Consider the following 6,000-nt stretch of genomic DNA (forward strand, 5'->3'; position numbering starts at 1 on the left):
GACAAATAGGCAGAGGAGATATCACAGTGGGTTGAACTTCTGTTTGGATTCTCTGTCAGTGTTTATAAACAGCAATGTAAAGAAATTCAAAATCATATAAAACCCCTGTGCTGATTTGGCACATTTAATATAAGGCAGATCTATGCTATACAAATGAGACTCCCAATCCCTTATTTGTGGATTGGAATTTGTTTGTCTGTTTGTTTTGTTTGGATTTTGTTATTATCATTTAAGAAGGGCATTTACTGTTGTATGACTACCACCCGAGCTTTCAATATTGAATGGATTTTTTAAAGGAGAAAAAAATGGAAGGGAAATATGTCTAAATAAACAAGGCAGAGGTTGTCTTCTGATGGGAAATTCTTTACTGTTGTGAAACAAACATTCATAAGAAAATTCAGCACAAGAAAGCCAGGCTTTTAACAAACAAAAGATGATGGTGAAAATAATCTCCAAGCAAGTCAGAGGGCAACAAGCAAAGCGTGGCCAGGAAGGTGGAGGGACAATGAGTGCCAGTGGTTCCCTACTCTCCAGAGCCTAAAAGCCTAAAAGACTGTCACAGCAGAGCTGGCACAGCAAGGGCGTGAAGCTTCATTGACACTGTAGGTCCTAGGCAGCACAGTCTGGCACACTGAACTGCACTTAGTTGCAGTCACAAGAGATGTCCTATATGCTGCTGATTCCCTAATAACAGGCATCCTGTAACAACCCCCACACAATACTTCTATGCATCCAGGTTTGGTCCTTTGCTTTTAGTGTGCAAGGGAAAGAATTTACTGAATGGGTACCTGATACAGTAGGGCTCATGCTAAACATCTAGGCACTTCATATGCTATGGTGTAGTAAAGGCACTATAGGAGGAAGAACAGCATTGTTTTAAAAGCTCAGCTTCAGAAACAAACCCAGTCATGTCATTACAAACATGCAACAGAGAGAAGTGTATTTATCCTATCACATCTGTACCCTGAAGGCAATGTTCTGAGAGAAGTCTGTGAAACGTGTACTTGCAGCTATCTCAGACAGCTCCACCTAGAACTGTCTCAGCTCTGGCTCTCCCGGTGCTGACACCATGCCAGCAGTGTGTACGTGATCCCCTCATGTTCCTACGCAATTCTGGCTGTGTTTAACCAGCAAGCATTTACAAACACACCGCACAGGAAAACAAGGTAAGCATGAAAACGGTCTCAGGAGTCTGATTTGCATCTTTTGTGTTCATTTGTGTACGCTGCAGAAGGGCACAGTGATCTAAACATGTTGGCACTCCTGAGTGTCTCAGGGAAGGACCGTGCTGCTGCTCAGCTCTCAAACAGCTCCACTCCAGCCCTGTGTCCAAGCAGTTTGTGATATTGCTGACACTGTTGTGACCTCAGCCCATGGACCGAGTTGGTTAAATGTTAATTAACCAAGGATTTTTTATGTTTTATAGTCAGAACTGAGCTCCATGCTACTATGATTGCTGCATTACCTCCAGCAATTGCAGTACTGCTGGGTACTTTTGCTGCAGTCTGTCCTGTTAGCTACTCTTTAGTCCAGCATCAGCATGTACTAGACCTTAAAGATCCTAACCTGTAATTGGCACTAGCAGTCCTGCTGTTTTCCACTGGCCTCAGGCTCCTTGTTCGATTGCTAATCCTATCCCTTTGAGGAACAGAAAGGGTCAGCTGTAGAGCTCAGCCAGACATCCTTTACTAAGGGAGCATGAGAGGTTGCAACCACAAAGCTGGTCTATCAATGGATGAATGGTAACTGGTTGGCCAAACCCAGCAGGTGGAATCCAACTGAATCACTCACAAGCATCCTTTGTGTGTTACACACATTTTACTAGGTTGCAGGATATGTTGGCTAACTGGCTAAAAGACATTTGCATACACAAATAATTATCTTGGCATATGCTTTTTGCTGCTTTTGAAGCTTGCCTTGTTAGCAATCTATACATAGTGTAAAGCTAAGCTAAGGTCTAGCTTTCAGTAGCCTGTCAACATTAACATAGCATTGCACTGCACTGTGCAGATTACCTCAGGGATCTTCAGTGGCTGAGTTTCCCCACTGGTTATCACGGTTTTTACAGTTCAGCTATGCCAAGGCCTGCTTGTAGTGGTTTTAGGCTATGCCTTTAAATTTAGTTACAGTTTTGAGCAGAAAAGTAGAAAAATATAAATAAATCACAATTGGATGTAAAAAGGAAAACAAAAGATTATTCTAAACAAATTCATTGGGTAAATATCTAAAATAAGAGGAGCTGCACCATAACAGTTCTTCCCTTTTTCTCTTCTGATCTCTGGCTGTTTTTGCTTTGCTTGGGAGAGATAACGTGCTGGCCTTGGCTAAGTCTAATGTCTTTCCTCCTTTCTCTTGCCCCTTTTGTAGAGGGGAGTAAGGGGAAGGCAGGGAGGGAGAAGCTAGTAACTTCCCCTGGTCCTTGGCCAGGGTGGTCCTTGTGCTGTTTATTAATTGTAAATATCTATATGATATTGTAAACACTGTATATTTTTTATATGTTAATTGCATTCCATTGTAGATTTTGCTTCTAAATACACCTTCATTTGCTTCTAACTGAGTTGGTCTGGCAAAAGTTAATGCTGGGGGGAAACTTCAACCCACCACACTGCTGTAACTGCTGTTACAGAATTATGCAAAAGTACAATAAGTGGTGAAGAGACATCAGAAAGACTCATTCAGAAGAGCACAGCAATTTTTCCTTCACTACTGCTTATGGCTCCAAGAAGGAATAGAGGTATGGAGACATGCGCTCATGAATTTTTGCATAATGCATCGGATCTGCACAGACTTCAGCAAGAAACCTCTCTTCATCCTCCTGTATCAAAGTACATATTTGAGTGAGCCATGACAGTACTGAAAGAGACAACTTTTGTTATGAGGAAACCAGCTGTCTTGGTTACGTCCTTCAGATACTATGACAACTACTTGGCAGTATTGTCAGGACAACATCCCTTGCCATGGTGGAGACTTTGTATGAATGTTGTTTACTTCTAAATTGTCAGCACCAATGATGTACCTGAAACGAACACCCAGCTCTCATAACCTGCTTCTGACTCTTTGAAGGAAGAGATTGGAAACTACTTTTTCTGCAGTGTTTATGGAGGGGGCACAGAAATCCCAGTGCACACTGCCTTGTTAGTTTCACAGATGTGCCTGAACAGTGAGGAGTTACTGAGAAGGCTCACTTATGCATGTAGGCATTGGAGAAATGAGGTTGTGCTTGTTCAGTCTACCTTGGTTGAAGTAGCTGCTGAAATTGCAGTTGCTTGCTCTAACCTGCCTCTAGCAAGCTCTAGTCTGTGCCATTATCCATGCATCCTACCCTGCCCCCCTCTTAGGGAGCTACAACACAAGCTCTTCCTGCTGTTGCTCCTTTCTGCCTGCTCAGGCTCAGTGTCCTCACTTCACCTTTCCCATACATGGCAGAACATAACCCCTGCCGTGTGCCACCCTCTTACCATCCCATACACAAAAGAAAGGGCATTGCCATGCCTCCATTTCATAAAGGAAAATATCTATCAAACAGACTCAGGAAAAAAACTGTTAGGTGCCAGTGGTACAAATGCTGTCTGCACAGTGCAGCCTTCTCAATGCCTGCATAGACAGACACAGTCCCATGCAGAGGGCAAGACACAGAGAGTGATTAGATTTCCAGCTGAAATCTGTAATGATGAAGTGCCACCCCAAGCTATGTGGGCTGAGAGGTGCTATGGAAATTGTGACGTACAACTCATGTTCAAAACAGAGAGAGTTTTATCACACAGCACAAAATATTTCTCCCTCTTCCAGAACCTTAAGGCTGAGTATATTCCTTAAGTCTACTGGAAAAAAGGGGAAGAGTTATTTGCACAAGTTACTTAGTACAGAATTAGTTTTGTGCATTGGACTAAGCATGAATGGATTGATTTGCCCAATAAAAAGAACAGTTCATATATTTATCTGCTGAGGAAATTTAAACAATGCTATGTTCTTCAGCAGAAAGAAGCAGTGATGACAGTAATAGTTTAAAATAAATCTAGTTGCTCACAGTAATTACCCAGATCATATATTGTCTGTGCAAATGCACAGTCCAGGGCCTGTGGCAACATCTTAGAATATATTACTTCTGTCACACCCTCATGCTCTCTTCTCCTGTAAAAAACACCCAGCTAATTTTAACTTTGACAAACTGCCTCCATATGTTATTTTTAGCTTTAAACACTCAAATTAAAAATGCATTTTTTAACACAACACTTTATTTCAGGAGCTGAAAGGAATGGATGGTTTTGCTTTCATCAGCACAGTGAATTACTTTTTAATTTCTGTATTTTTTTAAACTAATCTTTCAGTTTTTATAGTCCAAATGCAATTTTATTATTCAATTAATGGAATCAAGGCAGCATATTTAGTCTACAGTAACTTCTTCCAGATGATACATGCTTTAGTGAACTTAGTGGTGACTCGTTTGCCTGCCAGATTCCCTTGCCACAGAGTCTCTGTTGCTGTTGTTGAGCAAGAAAGAAATAAGACAGCGGTTTGGATACCAAAGTCTTCAGAGACTAGCAAATGGAGGATGCACAAGAGTGTCCAAGCAGGAACTGAGGGTACTGGCCAGACAAAAAGCTCCAAAATCAACTGAATTTGTAATTGAGAACACAAAACCTCTTAAATAAATCTCTGTTGGCTTGGTACCTAAATGGGACTCTGAACTGCAATTTTTAAACTTGTAGTGCTTTAAACATAGATGTATCAATCCTTGTGATGGCATTGTCAAAATAAATGAGACATTCATAACCTGCATGTTGTAAAGGGAAAATCAACCAGTTGCCAGTGAAAGCAAATTACAGTGCAGCAAGATAAATTTCCTAAATTCAGCACTCCCTCTAATTAAGATTAATTAGTTGCAATCAAAAACATCAGAGAACAATGTGCATGGGCTCACTTAGGTCTCTAGGGCACATGGGAAGATTAGTGGCATATATTAAGGATAATAATTTTCATTGAGCAAGGAAGACTTTTCTTTATCAGAAGGGTGATCCACCCCTTTCTCTACATGTTCTTTCTCTGTGGACTTTTAAGAAATTTCTTCCGTGAGTCCTGTTCCACCTTCACTAAGGAAATGTCTTGTTCCTGTCTTTCTTCTAGCATGTAGTTGTAGCAGATAGTTCCCCTATTACAGCCAGAAGCTGGTCACCTTTTTCCAACGTAACTTGAAAATCACTCCACTAGTGTTCATCCAGTGCTTCTGGACCATCAAAGGTGGAAGCTGCTATGTACCAACAAGAATCTAGCTAATATAGATATACAACCATATATATATATAGAGAGAGATAGATAGTTATGAGATCAGTAGATAAAATTGTTGCTGCTTCCTCTGGTCTCTTGCCAGTTTCATAAAGCCATTGTACCGAACCTGTTAATCCACATACTTAGTTAAGGGAATAGAATTTATACATTTTAAAAGTTCAGATTTGTATTCTTCAGTAACAAACTACCAAATAGCTTTAGATACACTCTTCTGCCAAGTGGTATGGCTCCTACCAGAGGTACATCTGCAATCTACATCTGTGTGCATATAAAAATAAACTTTTATTATTAAATGGAAGCATTATGGAATCTTAGTCAAAGTTTGTCTTCCATGAGAGATGACTTCAAAGAAGACTTGGCTTCTGTGTATTATTTTCTGTGCTGGCTCTCCTTGAATACAAATCCACACCAGGCCAAACCTGCATGATAAAATCCAATCTCAACTGTTCTGTGATAAAGGAAGATGCAACACACCTTGATTAAAGGTTCTTTTCCTTAAATGTTAGGGAAAGAAGACACATTCACAGCCCAGTGTTTCATCTGAATGGTTAATGTGTAGATACCCCTCTGAAGATTTAATGACATACTAAAATGTGTTTGGTTAAAGAGTAGGTATTGTAGTGCCTTGAAGAATGTTATCCCTTTTGAAGATCACTTCAGTGCAAAGAATGTATAAAGGCAGCCTGTAAAATCAGAAAGTCACCCAGGCAGAGA

This window comes from Dryobates pubescens, chromosome 4 (assembly GCF_014839835.1).
Source record: "Dryobates pubescens isolate bDryPub1 chromosome 4, bDryPub1.pri, whole genome shotgun sequence".
NCBI classification, from domain to species: domain Eukaryota; kingdom Metazoa; phylum Chordata; class Aves; order Piciformes; family Picidae; genus Dryobates; species Dryobates pubescens.